This window comes from Musa acuminata, chromosome BXJ1-8 (genome assembly GCF_036884655.1).
Source record: "Musa acuminata AAA Group cultivar baxijiao chromosome BXJ1-8, Cavendish_Baxijiao_AAA, whole genome shotgun sequence".
Lineage (NCBI taxonomy): Eukaryota > Viridiplantae > Streptophyta > Magnoliopsida > Zingiberales > Musaceae > Musa > Musa acuminata.
Genome location: NC_088334.1, coordinates 38,747,381 through 38,764,846, shown reverse-complemented (window position 1 = coordinate 38,764,846; position 17,466 = coordinate 38,747,381). Strand labels below are relative to the sequence as shown.

The 17,466-nt window shown below is 53.0% G+C and overlaps 11 non-coding genes and 14 pseudogenes across 11 annotated transcripts; all 25 read right to left on the bottom strand.

Annotated features, from left to right (window-relative positions):
* Positions 1–97: 97 nt before the first annotated feature.
* Positions 98–216, bottom strand: LOC135589300 (5S ribosomal RNA). The gene has a single exon (XR_010476709.1). It is a non-coding gene; the product is annotated as a 5S ribosomal RNA (ribosomal RNA).
* A 1,826-nt stretch (positions 217–2,042) lies between these two features.
* LOC135592034 (5S ribosomal RNA) lies at positions 2,043–2,161 on the bottom strand. The gene has a single exon (XR_010478800.1). It is a non-coding gene; the product is annotated as a 5S ribosomal RNA (ribosomal RNA).
* Positions 2,162–2,705: 544 nt separating this feature from the next.
* Positions 2,706–2,824, bottom strand: LOC135590227 (5S ribosomal RNA). The gene has a single exon (XR_010477634.1). It is a non-coding gene; the product is annotated as a 5S ribosomal RNA (ribosomal RNA).
* Positions 2,825–3,367: 543 nt separating this feature from the next.
* Positions 3,368–3,464, bottom strand: LOC135591849 (5S ribosomal RNA; annotated as a pseudogene).
* Positions 3,465–4,008: 544 nt separating this feature from the next.
* On the bottom strand, positions 4,009–4,127 carry LOC135590226 (5S ribosomal RNA). Its single transcript, XR_010477633.1, has one exon. It is a non-coding gene; the product is annotated as a 5S ribosomal RNA (ribosomal RNA).
* A 543-nt stretch (positions 4,128–4,670) lies between these two features.
* On the bottom strand, positions 4,671–4,767 carry LOC135591848 (5S ribosomal RNA; annotated as a pseudogene).
* Positions 4,768–5,311: 544 nt separating this feature from the next.
* LOC135590225 (5S ribosomal RNA) lies at positions 5,312–5,430 on the bottom strand. Its single transcript, XR_010477632.1, has one exon. It is a non-coding gene; the product is annotated as a 5S ribosomal RNA (ribosomal RNA).
* A 544-nt stretch (positions 5,431–5,974) lies between these two features.
* LOC135591816 (5S ribosomal RNA) lies at positions 5,975–6,071 on the bottom strand (annotated as a pseudogene).
* Positions 6,072–6,615: 544 nt separating this feature from the next.
* LOC135590224 (5S ribosomal RNA) lies at positions 6,616–6,734 on the bottom strand. Its single transcript, XR_010477631.1, has one exon. It is a non-coding gene; the product is annotated as a 5S ribosomal RNA (ribosomal RNA).
* Positions 6,735–7,278: 544 nt separating this feature from the next.
* LOC135591815 (5S ribosomal RNA) lies at positions 7,279–7,375 on the bottom strand (annotated as a pseudogene).
* A 544-nt stretch (positions 7,376–7,919) lies between these two features.
* On the bottom strand, positions 7,920–8,016 carry LOC135591813 (5S ribosomal RNA; annotated as a pseudogene).
* A 544-nt stretch (positions 8,017–8,560) lies between these two features.
* On the bottom strand, positions 8,561–8,679 carry LOC135590223 (5S ribosomal RNA). Its single transcript, XR_010477629.1, has one exon. It is a non-coding gene; the product is annotated as a 5S ribosomal RNA (ribosomal RNA).
* A 544-nt stretch (positions 8,680–9,223) lies between these two features.
* On the bottom strand, positions 9,224–9,320 carry LOC135591812 (5S ribosomal RNA; annotated as a pseudogene).
* A 544-nt stretch (positions 9,321–9,864) lies between these two features.
* Positions 9,865–9,961, bottom strand: LOC135591811 (5S ribosomal RNA; annotated as a pseudogene).
* Positions 9,962–10,505: 544 nt separating this feature from the next.
* LOC135590222 (5S ribosomal RNA) lies at positions 10,506–10,624 on the bottom strand. The gene has a single exon (XR_010477628.1). It is a non-coding gene; the product is annotated as a 5S ribosomal RNA (ribosomal RNA).
* A 544-nt stretch (positions 10,625–11,168) lies between these two features.
* Positions 11,169–11,265, bottom strand: LOC135591810 (5S ribosomal RNA; annotated as a pseudogene).
* Positions 11,266–11,809: 544 nt separating this feature from the next.
* Positions 11,810–11,906, bottom strand: LOC135591809 (5S ribosomal RNA; annotated as a pseudogene).
* A 544-nt stretch (positions 11,907–12,450) lies between these two features.
* LOC135590220 (5S ribosomal RNA) lies at positions 12,451–12,569 on the bottom strand. The gene has a single exon (XR_010477626.1). It is a non-coding gene; the product is annotated as a 5S ribosomal RNA (ribosomal RNA).
* A 544-nt stretch (positions 12,570–13,113) lies between these two features.
* Positions 13,114–13,210, bottom strand: LOC135591808 (5S ribosomal RNA; annotated as a pseudogene).
* Positions 13,211–13,754: 544 nt separating this feature from the next.
* On the bottom strand, positions 13,755–13,851 carry LOC135591807 (5S ribosomal RNA; annotated as a pseudogene).
* Positions 13,852–14,395: 544 nt separating this feature from the next.
* LOC135590219 (5S ribosomal RNA) lies at positions 14,396–14,514 on the bottom strand. The gene has a single exon (XR_010477625.1). It is a non-coding gene; the product is annotated as a 5S ribosomal RNA (ribosomal RNA).
* A 544-nt stretch (positions 14,515–15,058) lies between these two features.
* Positions 15,059–15,155, bottom strand: LOC135591805 (5S ribosomal RNA; annotated as a pseudogene).
* Positions 15,156–15,699: 544 nt separating this feature from the next.
* Positions 15,700–15,796, bottom strand: LOC135591804 (5S ribosomal RNA; annotated as a pseudogene).
* A 544-nt stretch (positions 15,797–16,340) lies between these two features.
* On the bottom strand, positions 16,341–16,459 carry LOC135590217 (5S ribosomal RNA). Its single transcript, XR_010477624.1, has one exon. It is a non-coding gene; the product is annotated as a 5S ribosomal RNA (ribosomal RNA).
* A 544-nt stretch (positions 16,460–17,003) lies between these two features.
* On the bottom strand, positions 17,004–17,100 carry LOC135591803 (5S ribosomal RNA; annotated as a pseudogene).
* Between the last annotated feature and the right edge of the window lie 366 nt (positions 17,101–17,466).

Sequence of the window (17,466 nt, the reverse complement as noted above, 5' to 3'; positions counted from 1 at the left end):
GTTAATGACATATTTTTTGTTGGCCATAATGCTGGAAAAATTGAAAAGCTTAAAAGAGAGTTTTAAGTAAGTCTTTTGGCCGCTCGGGGCGCAAAAAGGAGTGCAACACGAGGACTTCCCAGGGGGTCACCCATCCTAGTACTACTCTCGCCCAAGCACGCTTGACTTCGGAGTTCTGATGGGATCCGGTGCATTATTGCTGGTATGATCGCACTCGTTTTGTGTGCGTCGTCCCTCGCCTTTGTGCACGTCGCGGACGGCGCATCGACGACCGGAGCCACGAAACCTCTCGAACGATCTCGGAATCGCCATTGTCGGATCCCTCCGATGCCCACGAGGCCGACCGCGTACCGGACACGGCAAGCGCGCGCCGAAACCATCGGGACTTTCTCGAACGAACTCGGAATCGCTATTGCGGCCCCATTCCGGAAAGCTCTCTCCGAGCCCCACGAGACTGACTGCGTAGCGGTCACGGCAAATTCCGAGGCCCAAAACCATCGCCTCGGAGGTCGACGGGAGAGGTTTTGGTCGCTCGGGGCGCAAAAAGGAGTGCAACACGAGGACTTCCCAGGGGGTCACCCATCCTAGAACCATGTCTGGTCATTGTATGTTTTATGAAGAAATTTTTAGATGATGATTTCATTATTCTCCTGCTATATATATGTTAATGACATATTTATAGTTGGCCATAATGCTGGAAAAATTGAAAAGCTTAAAAGAGAGTTTTAAGTAAGTGTTTTGGCCGCTCGGGGCGCAAAAAGGAGTGCAACACGAGGACTTCCCATGGGTGACCCAAGCACGCTTAACTTCGAAGTTCTGATGGGATCCGGTGCTTTAGTGCTGGTATGATCGCACTCGTTTTGTGTGCGTCGTCCCTCGCCTTTGTGCACGTCGCGGACGGCGCATCGACGACCGGAGCCCCGAAACCTCTCGAACGATCTCGGAATCGCCATTGTCGGATCCCTCCGATGCCCACGAGGCCGACCGCGTACCGGACACGGCAAGCGCGCGCCGAAACCATCGGGACTTTCTCGAACGAACTCGGAATCGCTATTGCGGCCCCATTCCGGAAAGCTCTCTCCGAGCCCCACGAGACTGACAGCGTAGCGGTCACGGCAAATTCCGAGGCCCAAAACCATCGCATCGGAGGTCGACGGGAGAGGTTTTGGCTGCTCGGGGCGCAAAAAGGAGTGCAACACGAGGACTTCCCAGGGGGTCACCCATCCTAGAACCATGTCTGGTCATTGTATGTTTTATGAAGAAATTTTTAGATGATGATTTCATTATTCTCCTGCAATATATATGTTAATGACATATTTATTGTTGGCCATAATGCTGGAAAAATTGAAAAGCTTAAAAGAGAGTTTTAAGTAAGTGTTTTGGCCGCTCGGGGCGCAAAAAGGAGTGCAACACGAGGACTTCCCATGGGTGACCCAAGCACGCTTAACTTCGGAGTTCTGATGGGATCCGGTGCTTTTGTGCTGGTATAATCGCACTCGTTTTGTGTGCGTCGTCCCTCGCCTTTGTGCACGTCGCGGACGGCGCATCGACGACCGGAGCCCCGAAACCTCTCGAACGATCTCGGAATCGCCATTGTCGGATCCCTCCGATGCCCACGAGGCCGACCGCGTACCGGACACGGCAAGCGCGCGCCGAAACCATCGGGACTTTCTCGAACGAACTCGGAATCGCTATTGCGGCCCCATTCCGGAAAGCTCTCTCCGAGCCCCACGAGACTGACTGCATAGCGGTCACGGCAAATTCCGAGGCCCAAAACCATCGCCTCGGAGGTCGACGGGAGAGGTTTTGGCCGCTCGGGGCGCAAAAAGGAGTGCAACACGAGGACTTCCCAGGGGGTCACCCATCCTAGAACCATGTCTGGTCTTTGTATGTTTTATGAAGAAATTTTTAGATGATGATTTCATTATTCTCCTGCTATATATATGTTAATGACATATTTATTGTTGGCCATAATGCTGGAAAAATTGAAAAGCTTAAAAGAGAGTTTTAAGTTTGTCTTTTGGCCGCTCGGGGCGCAAAAAGGAGTGCAACACGAGGACTTCCCAGGGGGTCACCCATCCTAGTACTAATCTCGCCCAAGCAGGCTTAACTTCGGAGTTCTGATGGGATCCGGTGCTTTAGTGCTGGTATGATCGCACTCGTTTTGTGTGCTTCGTCCCTCGCCTTTGTGCACGTCGCGGACGGCGCATCGACGACCGGAGCCCCGAAACCTCTCGAACGATCTCGGAATCGCCATTGTCGGATCCCTCCGATGCCCACGAGGCCGACCGCGTACCCGACACGGCAAGCGCGCGCCGAAATCATCGGGACTTTCTCGAACGAACTCGGAATCGCTATTGCGGCCCCATTCCGGAAAGCTCTCTCCGAGCCCCACGAGACTGACTGCGTAGCGGTCACGGCAAATTCCGAGGCCCAAAACCATCGCCTCGGAGGTCGACGGGAGAGGTTTTGGCCGCTCGGGGCGCAAAAAGGAGTGCAACACGAGGACTTCCCAGGGGGTCACCCATCCTAGAACCATGTCTGGTCATTGTATGTTTTATGAAGAAATTTTTAGATGATGATTTCATTATTCTCCTGCTATATATATGTTAATGACATATTTATTGTTGGCCATAATGCTGGAAAAATTGAAAAGCTTAAAAGAGAGTTTTAAGTAAGTCTTTTGGCCGCTCGGGGCGCAAAAAGGAGTGCAACACGATGACTTCCTAGGGGGTCACCAATCCTAGTACTACTCTCGCCCAAGCACGCTTAACTTCGGAGTTCTGATGGGATCCGGTGCTTTAGTGCTGGTATGATCGCACTCGTTTTGTGTGCGTCGTCCCTCGCCTTTGTGCACGTCGCGGACGGCGCATCGACGACCGGAGCCCCGAAACCTCTCGAACGATCTCGGAATCGCCATTGTCGGATCCCTCGATGCCCACGAGGCCGACCGCGTACCGGACACGGCAAGCGCGCGCCGAAACCATCGGGACTTTCTCGAACGAACTCGGAATCGCTATTGCGGCCCCATTCCGGAAAGCTCTCTCCGAGCCCCACGAGATTGACTGCTTAGCGGTCACGGCAAATTCCGAGGCCCAAAACCATCGCCTCGGAGGTCGACGGGAGAGGTTTTGGCCGCTCGGGGCGCAAAAAGGAGTGCAACACGAGGACTTCCCAGGGGGTCACCCATCCTAGAACCATGTCTGGTCATTGTATGTTTTATGAAGAAATTTTTAGATGATGATTTCATTATTCTCCTGCTATATATATGTTAATGACATATTTATTGTTGGCCATAATGCTGGAAAAATTGAAAAGCTTAAAAGAGAGTTTTAAGTAAGTGTTTTGGCCGCTCGGGGCGCAAAAAGGAGTGCAACACGATGACTTCCCATGGGTGACCCAAGCACGCTTAACTTCGGAGTTCTGATGGGATCCGGTGCTTTAGTGCTGGTATGATCGCACTCGTTTTGTGTGCGTCGTCCCTCGCCTTTGTGCACGTCGCGGACGGCGCATCGACGACCGGAGCCCCGAAACCTCTCGAACGATCTCGGAATCGCCATTGTCGGATCCCTCCGATGCCCACGAGGCCGACCGCGTACCGGACACGGCAAGCGCGCGACGAAACCATCGGGACTTTCTCGAACGAACTCGAAATCGCTATTGCGGCCCCATTCCGGAAAGCTCTCTCCGAGCCCCACGAGACTGACAGCGTAGCGGTCACGGCAAATTCCGAGGCCCAAAACCATCGCCTCGGAGGTCGACTGGAGAGGTTTTGGCCGCTCGGGGCGCAAAAAGGAGTGCAACACGAGGACTTCCCAGGGGGTCACCCATCCTAGAACCATGTCTGGTCATTGTATGTTTTATGAAGAAATTTTTAGATGATGATTTCATTATTCTCCTGCTATATATATGTTAATGACATATTTTTTGTTGGCCATAATGCTGGAAAAATTGAAAAGCTTAAAAGAGAGTTTTAAGTAAGTCTTTTGGCCGCTCGGGGCGCAAAAAGGAGTGCAACACGATGACTTCCTAGGGGGTCACCAATCCTAGTACTACTCTCGCCCAAGCACGCTTAACTTCGGAGTTCTGATGGGATCCGGTGCTTTAGTGCTGGTATGATCGCACTCGTTTTGTGTGCGTCGTCCCTCGCCTTTGTGCACGTCGCGGACGGCGCATCGACGACCGGAGCCCCGAAACCTCTCGAACGATCTCGGAATCGCCATTGTCGGATCCCTCGATGCCCACGAGGCCGACCGCGTACCGGACACGGCAAGCGCGCGCCGAAACCATCGGGACTTTCTCGAACGAACTCGGAATCGCTATTGCGGCCCCATTCCGGAAAGCTCTCTCCGAGCCCCACGAGATTGACTGCTTAGCGGTCACGGCAAATTCCGAGGCCCAAAACCATCGCCTCGGAGGTCGACGGGAGAGGTTTTGGCCGCTCGGGGCGCAAAAAGGAGTGCAACACGAGGACTTCCCAGGGGGTCACCCATCCTAGAACCATGTCTGGTCATTGTATGTTTTATGAAGAAATTTTTAGATGATGATTTCATTATTCTCCTGCTATATATATGTTAATGACATATTTATTGTTGGCCATAATGCTGGAAAAATTGAAAAGCTTAAAAGAGAGTTTTAAGTAAGTGTTTTGGCCGCTCGGGGCGCAAAAAGGAGTGCAACACGATGACTTCCCATGGGTGACCCAAGCACGCTTAACTTCGGAGTTCTGATGGGATCCGGTGCTTTAGTGCTGGTATGATCGCACTCGTTTTGTGTGCGTCGTCCCTCGCCTTTGTGCACGTCGCGGACGGCGCATCGACGACCGGAGCCCCGAAACCTCTCGAACGATCTCGGAATCGCCATTGTCGGATCCCTCCGATGCCCACGAGGCCGACCGCGTACCGGACACGGCAAGCGCGCGACGAAACCATCGGGACTTTCTCGAACGAACTCGAAATCGCTATTGCGGCCCCATTCCGGAAAGCTCTCTCCGAGCCCCACGAGACTGACAGCGTAGCGGTCACGGCAAATTCCGAGGCCCAAAACCATCGCCTCGGAGGTCGACTGGAGAGGTTTTGGCCGCTCGGGGCGCAAAAAGGAGTGCAACACGAGGACTTCCCAGGGGGTCACCCATCCTAGAACCATGTCTGGTCATTGTATGTTTTATGAAGAAATTTTTAGATGATGATTTCATTATTCTCCTGCTATATATATGTTAATGACATATTTTTTGTTGGCCATAATGCTGGAAAAATTGAAAAGCTTAAAAGAGAGTTTTAAGTAAGTCTTTTGGCCGCTCGGGGCGCAAAAAGGAGTGCAACACGATGACTTCCTAGGGGGTCACCAATCCTAGTACTACTCTCGCCCAAGCACGCTTAACTTCGGAGTTCTGATGGGATCCGGTGCTTTAGTGCTGGTATGATCGCACTCGTTTTGTGTGCGTCGTCCCTCGCCTTTGTGCACGTCGCGGACGGCGCATCGACGACCGGAGCCCCGAAACCTCTCGAACGATCTCGGAATCGCCATTGTCGGATCCCTCCGATGCCCACGAGGCCGACCGCGTACCGGACACGGCAAGCGCGCGCCGAAACCATCGGGACTTTCTCGAACGAACTCGGAATCGCTATTGCGGCCCCATTCCGGAAAGCTCTCTCCGAGCCCCACGAGACTGACTGCATAGCGGTCACGGCAAATTCCGAGGCCCAAAACCATCACCTCGGAGGTCGACGGGAGAGGTTTTGGCCGCTCGGGGCGCAAAAAGGAGTGCAACACGAGGACTTCCCAGGGGGTCACCCATCCTAGAACCATGTCTGGTCATTGTATGTTTTATGAAGAAATTTTTAGATGATGATTTCATTATTCTCCTGCTATATATATGTTAATGACATATTTATTGTTGGCCATAATGCTGGAAAAATTGAAAAGCTTAAAAGAGAGTTTTAAGTAAGTGTTTTGGCCGCTCGGGGCGCAAAAAGGAGTGCAACACGAGGACTTCCCATGGGTGACCCAAGCACGCTTAACTTCGGAGTTCTGATGGGATCCGGTGCTTTAGTGCTGGTATGATCGCACTCGTTTTGTGTGCGTCGTCCATCGCCTTTGTGCACGTCGCGGACGGTGCATCGACGACCGGAGCCCCGAAACCTCTCGAACGATCTCAGAATCGCCATTGTCGGATCCCTCCGATGCCCACGAGGCCGACCGCGTACCGGACACGGCAAGCGCGCGCCGAAACCATCGGGACTTTCTCGAACGAACTCGGAATCGCTATTGCGGCCCCATTCCGGAAAGCTCTCTCCGAGCCCCACGAGACTGACTGCGTAGCGGTCACGGCAAATTCCGAGGCCCAAAACCATCGCCTCGGAGGTCGACGGGAGAGGTTTTGGCCGCTCGGGGCGCAAAAAGGAGTGCAACACGAGGACTTCCCAGGGGGTCACCCATCCTAGAACCATGTCTGGTCATTGTATGTTTTATGAAGAAATTTTTAGATGATTATTTCATTATTCTCCTGCTATATATATGTTAATGACATATTTATTGTTGGCCATAATGCTGGAAAAATTGAAAAGCTTAAAAGAGAGTTTTAAGTAAGTCTTTTGGCCGCTCGGGGCGCAAAAAGGAGTGCAACACGATGACTTCCTAGGGGGTCACCAATCCTAGTACTACTCTCGCCCAAGCACGCTTAACTTCGGAGTTCTGATGGGATCCGGTGCTTTAGTGCTGGTATGATCGCACTCGTTTTGTGTGCGTCGTCCCTCGCCTTTGTGCACGTCGCGGACGGCGCATCGACGACCGGAGCCCCGAAACCTCTCGAACGATCTCGGAATCGCCATTGTCGGATCCCTCCGATGCCCACGAGGCCGACCGCGTACCGGACACGGCAAGCGCGCGCCGAAACCATCGGGACTTTCTCGAACGAACTCGGAATCGCTATTGCGGCCCCATTCCGGAAAGCTCTCTCCGAGCCCCACGAGATTGACTGCTTAGCGGTCACGGCAAATTCCGAGGCCCAAAACCATCGCCTCGGAGGTCGACGGGAGAGGTTTTGGCCGCTCGGGGCGCAAAAAGGAGTGCAACACGAGGACTTCCCAGGGGGTCACCCATCCTAGAACCATGTCTGGTCATTGTATGTTTTATGAAGAAATTTTTAGATGATGATTTCATTATTCTCCTGCTATATATATGTTAATGACATATTTATTGTTGGCCATAATGCTGGAAAAATTGAAAAGCTTAAAAGAGAGTTTTAAGTAAGTGTTTTGGCCGCTCGGGGCGCAAAAAGGAGTGCAACACGAGGACTTCCCATGGGTGACCCAAGCACGCTTAACTTCGGAGTTCTGATGGGATCCGGTGCTTTAGTGCTGGTATGATCGCACTCGTTTTGTGTGCGTCGTCCCTCGCCTTTGTGCACGTCGCGGACGGCGCATCGACGACCGGAGCCCCGAAACCTCTCGAACGATCTCGGAATCGCCATTGTCGGATCCCTCCGATGCCCACGAGGCCGACCGCGTACCGGACACGGCAAGCGCGCGCCGAAACCATCGGGACTTTCTCGAACGAACTCGGAATCGCTATTGCGGCCCCATTCCGGAAAGCTCTCTCCGAGCCCCACGAGACTGACTGCGTAGCGGTCACGGCAAATTCCGAGGCCCAAAATCATCGCCTCGGAGGTCGACGGGAGAGGTTTTGGTCGCTCGGGGCGCAAAAAGGAGTGCAACACGAGGACTTCCCAGGGGGTCACCCATCCTAGAACCATGTCTGGTCATTGTATGTTTTATGAAGAAATTTTTAGATGATGATTTCATTATTCTCCTGCTATATATATGTTAATGACATATTTATTGTTGGCCATAATGCTGGAAAAATTGAAAAGCTTAAAAGAGAGTTTTAAGTAAGTGTTTTGGCCGCTCGGGGCGCAAAAAGGAGTGCAACACGAGGACTTCCCATGGGTGACCCAAGCACGCTTAACTTCGGAGTTCTGATGGGATCCGGTGCTTTAGTGCTGGTATGATCGCACTCGTTTTGTGTGCGTCGTCCCTCGCCTTTGTGCACGTCGCGGACGGCGCATCGACGACCGGAGCCCCGAAACCTCTCGAACGATCTCGGAATCGCCATTGTCGGATCCCTCCGATGCCCACGAGGCCGACCGCGTACCGGACACGGCAAGCGCGCGCCGAAACCATCGGGACTTTCTCGAACGAACTCGGAATCGCTATTGCGGCCCCATTCCGGAAAGCTCTCTCCGAGCCCCACGAGACTGACTGCGTAGCGGTCACGGCAAATTCCGAGGCCCAAAACCATCGCCTCGGAGGTCGACGGGAGAGGTTTTGGCCGCTCGGGGCGCAAAAAGGAGTGCAACACGAGGACTTCCCAGGGGGTCACCCATCCTAGAACCATGTCTGGTCATTGTATGTTTTATGAAGAAATTTTTAGATGATTATTTCATTATTCTCCTGCTATATATATGTTAATGACATATTTATTGTTGGCCATAATGCTGGAAAAATTGAAAAGCTTAAAAGAGAGTTTTAAGTAAGTCTTTTGGCCGCTCGGGGCGCAAAAAGGAGTGCAACACGATGACTTCCTAGGGGGTCACCAATCCTAGTACTACTCTCGCCCAAGCACGCTTAACTTCGGAGTTCTGATGGGATCCGGTGCTTTAGTGCTGGTATGATCGCACTCGTTTTGTGTGCGTCGTCCCTCGCCTTTGTGCACGTCGCGGACGGCGCATCGACGACCGGAGCCCCGAAACCTCTCGAACGATCTCGGAATCGCCATTGTCGGATCCCTCCGATGCCCACGAGGCCGACCGCGTACCGGACACGGCAAGCGCGCGCCGAAACCATCGGGACTTTCTCGAACGAACTCGGAATCGCTATTGCGGCCCCATTCCGGAAAGCTCTCTCCGAGCCCCACGAGATTGACTGCTTAGCGGTCACGGCAAATTCCGAGGCCCAAAACCATCGCCTCGGAGGTCGACGGGAGAGGTTTTGGCCGCTCGGGGCGCAAAAAGGAGTGCAACACGAGGACTTCCCAGGGGGTCACCCATCCTAGAACCATGTCTGGTCATTGTATGTTTTATGAAGAAATTTTTAGATGATGATTTCATTATTCTCCTGCTATATATATGTTAATGACATATTTATTGTTGGCCATAATGCTGGAAAAATTGAAAAGCTTAAAAGAGAGTTTTAAGTAAGTGTTTTGGCCGCTCGGGGCGCAAAAAGGAGTGCAACACGAGGACTTCCCATGGGTGACCCAAGCACGCTTAACTTCGGAGTTCTGATGGGATCCGGTGCTTTAGTGCTGGTATGATCGCACTCGTTTTGTGTGCGTCGTCCCTCGCCTTTGTGCACGTCGCGGACGGCGCATCGACGACCGGAGCCCCGAAACCTCTCGAACGATCTCGGAATCGCCATTGTCGGATCCCTCCGATGCCCACGAGGCCGACCGCGTACCGGACACGGCAAGCGCGCGCCGAAACCATCGGGACTTTCTCGAACGAACTCGGAATCGCTATTGCGGCCCCATTCCGGAAAGCTCTCTCCGAGCCCCACGAGACTGACTGCGTAGCGGTCACGGCAAATTCCGAGGCCCAAAATCATCGCCTCGGAGGTCGACGGGAGAGGTTTTGGTCGCTCGGGGCGCAAAAAGGAGTGCAACACGAGGACTTCCCAGGGGGTCACCCATCCTAGAACCATGTCTGGTCATTGTATGTTTTATGAAGAAATTTTTAGATGATGATTTCATTATTCTCCTGCTATATATATGTTAATGACATATTTATTGTTGGCCATAATGCTGGAAAAATTGAAAAGCTTAAAAGAGAGTTTTAAGTAAGTGTTTTGGCCGCTCGGGGCGCAAAAAGGAGTGCAACACGAGGACTTCCCATGGGTGACCCAAGCACGCTTAACTTCGGAGTTCTGATGGGATCCGGTGCTTTAGTGCTGGTATGATCGCACTCGTTTTGTTTGCGTCGTCCCTCGCCTTTGTGCACGTCGCGGACGGCGCATCGACGACCGGAGCCCCGAAACCTCTCGAACGATCTCGGAATCGCCATTGTCGGATCCCTCCGATGCCCACGAGGCCGACCGCGTACCGGACACGGCAAGCGCGCGCCGAAACCATCGGGACTTTCTCGAACGAACTCGGAATCGCTATTGCGGCCCCATTCCGGAAAGCTCTCTCCGAGCCCCACGAGACTGACTGCGTAGCGGTCACGGCAAATTCCGAGGCCCAAAACCATCGCCTCGGAGGTCGACGGGAGAGGTTTTGGCCGCTCGGGGCGCAAAAAGGAGTGCAACACGAGGACTTCCCAGGGGGTCACCCATCCTAGAACCATGTCTGGTCATTGTATGTTTTATGAAGAAATTTTTAGATGATTATTTCATTATTCTCCTGCTATATATATGTTAATGACATATTTATTGTTGGCCATAATGCTGGAAAAATTGAAAAGCTTAAAAGAGAGTTTTAAGTAAGTCTTTTGGCCGCTCGGGGCGCAAAAAGGAGTGCAACACGATGACTTCCTAGGGGGTCACCAATCCTAGTACTACTCTCGCCCAAGCACGCTTAACTTCGGAGTTCTGATGGGATCCGGTGCTTTAGTGCTGGTATGATCGCACTCGTTTTGTGTGCGTCGTCCCTCGCCTTTGTGCACGTCGCGGACGGCGCATCGACGACCGGAGCCCCGAAACCTCTCGAACGATCTCGGAATCACCATTGTCGGATCCCTCCGATGCCCACGAGGCCGACCGCGTACCGGACACGGCAAGCGCGCGCCGAAACCATCGGGACTTTCTCGAACGAACTCGGAATCGCTATTGCGGCCCCATTCCGGAAAGCTCTCTCCGAGCCCCACGAGATTGACTGCTTAGCGGTCACGGCAAATTCCGAGGCCCAAAACCATCGCCTCGGAGGTCGACGGGAGAGGTTTTGGCCGCTCGGGGCGCAAAAAGGAGTGCAACACGAGGACTTCCCAGGGGGTCACCCATCCTAGAACCATGTCTGGTCATTGTATGTTTTATGAAGAAATTTTTAGATGATGATTTCATTATTCTCCTGCTATATATATGTTAATGACATATTTATTGTTGGCCATAATGCTGGAAAAATTGAAAAGCTTAAAAGAGAGTTTTAAGTAAGTGTTTTGGCCGCTCGGGGCGCAAAAAGGAGTGCAACACGAGGACTTCCCATGGGTGACCCAAGCACGCTTAACTTCGGAGTTCTGATGGGATCCGGTGCTTTAGTGCTGGTATGATCGCACTCGTTTTGTGTGCGTCGTCCCTCGCCTTTGTGCACGTCGCGGACGGCGCATCGACGACCGGAGCCCCGAAACCTCTCGAACGATCTCGGAATCGCCATTGTCGGATCCCTCCGATGCCCACGAGGCCGACCGCGTACCGGACACGGCAAGCGCGCGCCGAAACCATCGGGACTTTCTCGAACGAACTCGGAATCGCTATTGCGGCCCCATTCCGGAAAGCTCTCTCCGAGCCCCACGAGACTGACTGCGTAGCGGTCACGGCAAATTCCGAGGCCCAAAATCATCGCCTCGGAGGTCGACGGGAGAGGTTTTGGTCGCTCGGGGCGCAAAAAGGAGTGCAACACGAGGACTTCCCAGGGGGTCACCCATCCTAGAACCATGTCTGGTCATTGTATGTTTTATGAAGAAATTTTTAGATGATGATTTCATTATTCTCCTGCTATATATATGTTAATGACATATTTATTGTTGGCCATAATGCTGGAAAAATTGAAAAGCTTAAAAGAGAGTTTTAAGTAAGTGTTTTGGCCGCTCGGGGCGCAAAAAGGAGTGCAACACGAGGACTTCCCATGGGTGACCCAAGCACGCTTAACTTCGGAGTTCTGATGGGATCCGGTGCTTTAGTGCTGGTATGATCGCACTCGTTTTGTGTGCGTCGTCCCTCGCCTTTGTGCACGTCGCGGACGGCGCATCGACGACCGGAGCCCCGAAACCTCTCGAACGATCTCGGAATCGCCATTGTCGGATCCCTCCGATGCCCACGAGGCCGACCGCGTACCGGACACGGCAAGCGCGCGCCGAAACCATCGGGACTTTCTCGAACGAACTCGGAATTGCTATTGCGGCCCCATTCCGGAAAGCTCTCTCCGAGCCCCACGAGACTGACTGCGTAGCGGTCACGGCAAATTCCGAGGCCCAAAACCATCGCCTCGGAGGTCGACGGGAGAGGTTTTGGCCGCTCGGGGCGCAAAAAGGAGTGCAACACGAGGACTTCCCAGGGGGTCACCCATCCTAGAACCATGTCTGGTCATTGTATGTTTTATGAAGAAATTTTTAGATGATTATTTCATTATTCTCCTGCTATATATATGTTAATGACATATTTATTGTTGGCCATAATGCTGGAAAAATTGAAAAGCTTAAAAGAGAGTTTTAAGTAAGTCTTTTGGCCGCTCGGGGCGCAAAAAGGAGTGCAACACGATGACTTCCTAGGGGGTCACCAATCCTAGTACTACTCTCGCCCAAGCACGCTTAACTTCGGAGTTCTGATGGGATCCGGTGCTTTAGTGCTGGTATGATCGCACTCGTTTTGTGTGCGTCGTCCCTCGCCTTTGTGCACGTCGCGGACGGCGCATCGACGACCGGAGCCCCGAAACCTCTCGAACGATCTCGGAATCGCCATTGTCGGATCCCTCCGATGCCCACGAGGCCGACCGCGTACCGGACACGGCAAGCGCGCGCCGAAACCATCGGGACTTTCTCGAACGAACTCGGAATCGCTATTGCGGCCCCATTCCGGAAAGCTCTCTCCGAGCCCCACGAGATTGACTGCGTAGCGGTCACGGCAAATTCCGAGGCCCAAAACCATCGCCTCGGAGGTCGACGGGAGAGGTTTTGGCCGCTCGGGGCGCAAAAAGGAGTGCAACACGAGGACTTCCCAGGGGGTCACCCATCCTAGAACCATGTCTGGTCATTGTATGTTTTATGAAGAAATTTTTAGATGATGATTTCATTATTCTCCTGCTATATATATGTTAATGACATATTTATTGTTGGCCATAATGCTGGAAAAATTGAAAAGCTTAAAAGAGAGTTTTAAGTAAGTGTTTTGGCCGCTCGGGGCGCAAAAAGGAGTGCAACACGAGGACTTCCCATGGGTGACCCAAGCACGCTTAACTTCGGAGTTCTGATGGGATCCGGTGCTTTAGTGCTGGTATGATCGCACTCGTTTTGTGTGCGTCGTCCCTCGCCTTTGTGCACGTCGCGGACGGCGCATCGACGACCGGAGCCCCGAAACCTCTCGAACGATCTCGGAATCGCCATTGTCGGATCCCTCCGATGCCCACGAGGCCGACCGCGTACCGGACACGGCAAGCGCGCGCCGAAACCATCGGGACTTTCTCGAACGAACTTGGAATCGCTATTGCGGCCCCATTCCGGAAAGCTCTCTCCGAGCCCCACGAGACTGACTGCGTAGCGGTCACGGCAAATTCCGAGGCCCAAAATCATCGCCTCGGAGGTCGACGGGAGAGGTTTTGGTCGCTCGGGGCGCAAAAAGGAGTGCAACACGAGGACTTCCCAGGGGGTCACCCATCCTAGAACCATGTCTGGTCATTGTATGTTTTATGAAGAAATTTTTAGATGATGATTTCATTATTCTCCTGCTATATATATGTTAATGACATATTTATTGTTGGCCATAATGCTGGAAAAATTGAAAAGCTTAAAAGAGAGTTTTAAGTAAGTGTTTTGGCCGCTCGGGGCGCAAAAAGGAGTGCAACACGAGGACTTCCCATGGGTGACCCAAGCACGCTTAACTTCGGAGTTCTGATGGGATCCGGTGCTTTAGTGCTGGTATGATCGCACTCGTTTTGTGTGCGTCGTCCCTCGCCTTTGTGCACGTCGCGGACGGCGCATCGACGACCGGAGCCCCGAAACCTCTCGAACGATCTCGGAATCGCCATTGTCGGATCCCTCCGATGCCCACGAGGCCGACCGCGTACCGGACACGGCAAGCGCGCGCCGAAACCATCGGGACTTTCTCGAACGAACTCGGAATTGCTATTGCGGCCCCATTCCGGAAAGCTCTCTCCGAGCCCCACGAGACTGACTGCGTAGCGGTCACGGCAAATTCCGAGGCCCAAAACCATCGCCTCGGAGGTCGACGGGAGAGGTTTTGGCCGCTCGGGGCGCAAAAAGGAGTGCAACACGAGGACTTCCCAGGGGGTCACCCATCCTAGAACCATGTCTGGTCATTGTATGTTTTATGAAGAAATTTTTAGATGATTATTTCATTATTCTCCTGCTATATATATGTTAATGACATATTTATTGTTGGCCATAATGCTGGAAAAATTGAAAAGCTTAAAAGAGAGTTTTAAGTAAGTCTTTTGGCCGCTCGGGGCGCAAAAAGGAGTGCAACACGATGACTTCCTAGGGGGTCACCAATCCTAGTACTACTCTCGCCCAAGCACGCTTAACTTCGGAGTTCTGATGGGATCCGGTGCTTTAGTGCTGGTATGATCGCACTCGTTTTGTGTGCGTCGTCCCTCGCCTTTGTGCACGTCGCGGACGGCGCATCGACGACCGGAGCCCCGAAACCTCTCGAACGATCTCGGAATCGCCATTGTCGGATCCCTCCGATGCCCACGAGGCCGACCGCGTACCGGACACGGCAAGCGCGCGCCGAAACCATCGGGACTTTCTCGAACGAACTCGGAATCGCTATTGCGGCCCCATTCCGGAAAGCTCTCTCCGAGCCCCACGAGATTGACTGCGTAGCGGTCACGGCAAATTCCGAGGCCCAAAACCATCGCCTCGGAGGTCGACGGGAGAGGTTTTGGCCGCTCGGGGCGCAAAAAGGAGTGCAACACGAGGACTTCCCAGGGGGTCACCCATCCTAGAACCATGTCTGGTCATTGTATGTTTTATGAAGAAATTTTTAGATGATGATTTCATTATTCTCCTGCTATATATATGTTAATGACATATTTATTGTTGGCCATAATGCTGGAAAAATTGAAAAGCTTAAAAGAGAGTTTTAAGTAAGTGTTTTGGCCGCTCGGGGCGCAAAAAGGAGTGCAACACGAGGACTTCCCATGGGTGACCCAAGCACGCTTAACTTCGGAGTTCTGATGGGATCCGGTGCTTTAGTGCTGGTATGATCGCACTCGTTTTGTGTGCGTCGTCCCTCGCCTTTGTGCACGTCGCGGACGGCGCATCGACGACCGGAGCCCCGAAACCTCTCGAACGATCTCGGAATCGCCATTGTCGGATCCCTCCGATGCCCACGAGGCCGACCGCGTACCGGACACGGCAAGCGCGCGCCGAAACCATCGGGACTTTCTCGAACGAACTTGGAATCGCTATTGCGGCCCCATTCCGGAAAGCTCTCTCCGAGCCCCACGAGACTGACTGCGTAGCGGTCACGGCAAATTCCGAGGCCCAAAATCATCGCCTCGGAGGTCGACGGGAGAGGTTTTGGTCGCTCGGGGCGCAAAAAGGAGTGCAACACGAGGACTTCCCAGGGGGTCACCCATCCTAGAACCATGTCTGGTCATTGTATGTTTTATGAAGAAATTTTTAGATGATGATTTCATTATTCTCCTGCTATATATATGTTAATGACATATTTATTGTTGGCCATAATGCTGGAAAAATTGAAAAGCTTAAAAGAGAGTTTTAAGTAAGTGTTTTGGCCGCTCGGGGCGCAAAAAGGAGTGCAACACGAGGACTTCCCATGGGTGACCCAAGCACGCTTAACTTCGGAGTTCTGATGGGATCCGGTGCTTTAGTGCTGGTATGATCGCACTCGTTTTGTGTGCGTCGTCCCTCGCCTTTGTGCACGTCGCGGACGGCGCATCGACGACCGGAGCCCCGAAACCTCTCGAACGATCTCGGAATCGCCATTGTCGGATCCCTCCGATGCCCACGAGGCCGACCGCGTACCGGACACGGCAAGCGCGCGCCGAAACCATCGGGACTTTCTCGAACGAACTCGGAATCGCTATTGCGGCCCCATTCCGGAAAGCTCTCTCCGAGCCCCACGAGACTGACTGCGTAGCGGTCACGGCAAATTCCGAGGCCCAAAACCATCGCCTCGGAGGTCGACGGGAGAGGTTTTGGCCGCTCGGGGCGCAAAAAGGAGTGCAACACGAGGACTTCCCAGGGGGTCACCCATCCTAGAACCATGTCTGGTCATTGTATGTTTTATGAAGAAATTTTTAGATGATTATTTCATTATTCTCCTGCTATATATATGTTAATGACATATTTATTGTTGGCCATAATGCTGGAAAAATTGAAAAGCTTAAAAGAGAGTTTTAAGTAAGTCTTTTGGCCGCTCGGGGCGCAAAAAGGAGTGCAACACGATGACTTCCTAGGGGGTCACCAATCCTAGTACTACTCTCGCCCAAGCACGCTTAACTTCGGAGTTCTGATGGGATCCGGTGCTTTAGTGCTGGTATGATCGCACTCGTTTTGTGTGCGTCGTCCCTCGCCTTTGTGCACGTCGCGGACGGCGCATCGACGACCGGAGCCCCGAAACCTCTCGAACGATCTCGGAATCGCCATTGTCGGATCCCTCCGATGCCCACGAGGCCGACCGCGTACCGGACACGGCAAGCGCGCGCCGAAACCATCGGGACTTTCTAAAACGAACTCGGAATCGCTATTGCGGCCCCATTCCGGTAAGCTCTCTCCGAGCCCCACGAGATTGACTGCTTAGCGGTCACGGCAAATTCCGAGGCCCAAAACCATCGCCTCGGAGGTCGACAGGAGAGGTTTTGGCCGCTCGGGGCGCAAAAAGGAGTGCAACACGAGGACTTCCCAGGGGGTCACCCATCCTAGAACCATGTCTGGTCATTGTATGTTTTATGAAGAAATTTTTAGATGATGATTTCATTATTCTCCTGCTATATATATGTTAATGACATATTTATTGTTGGCCATAATGCTGGAAAAATTGAAAAGCTTAAAAGAGAGTTTTAAGTAAGTGTTTTGGCCGCTCGGGGCGCAAAAAGGAGTGCAACACGAGGACTTCCCATGGGTGACCCAAGCACGCTTAACTTCGGAGTTCTGATGGGATCCGGTGCTTTAGTGCTGGTATGATCGCACTCGTTTTGTGTGCGTCGTCCCTCGCCTTTGTGCACGTCGCGGACGGCGCATCGACGACCGGAGCCCCGAAACCTCTCGAACGATCTCGGAATCGCCATTGTCGGATCCCTCCGATGCCCACGAGGCCGACCGCGTACCGGACACGGCAAGCGCGCGCCGAAACCATCGGGACTTTCTCGAACGAACTCGGAATCGCTATTGCGGCCCCATTCCGGAAAGCTCTCTCCGAGCCCCACGAGATTGACTGCTTAGCGGTCACGGCAAATTCCGAGGCCCAAAACCATCGCCTCGGAGGTCGACGGGAGAGGTTTTGGCCGCTCGGGGCGCAAAAAGGAGTGCAACACGAGGACTTCCCAGGGGGTCACCCA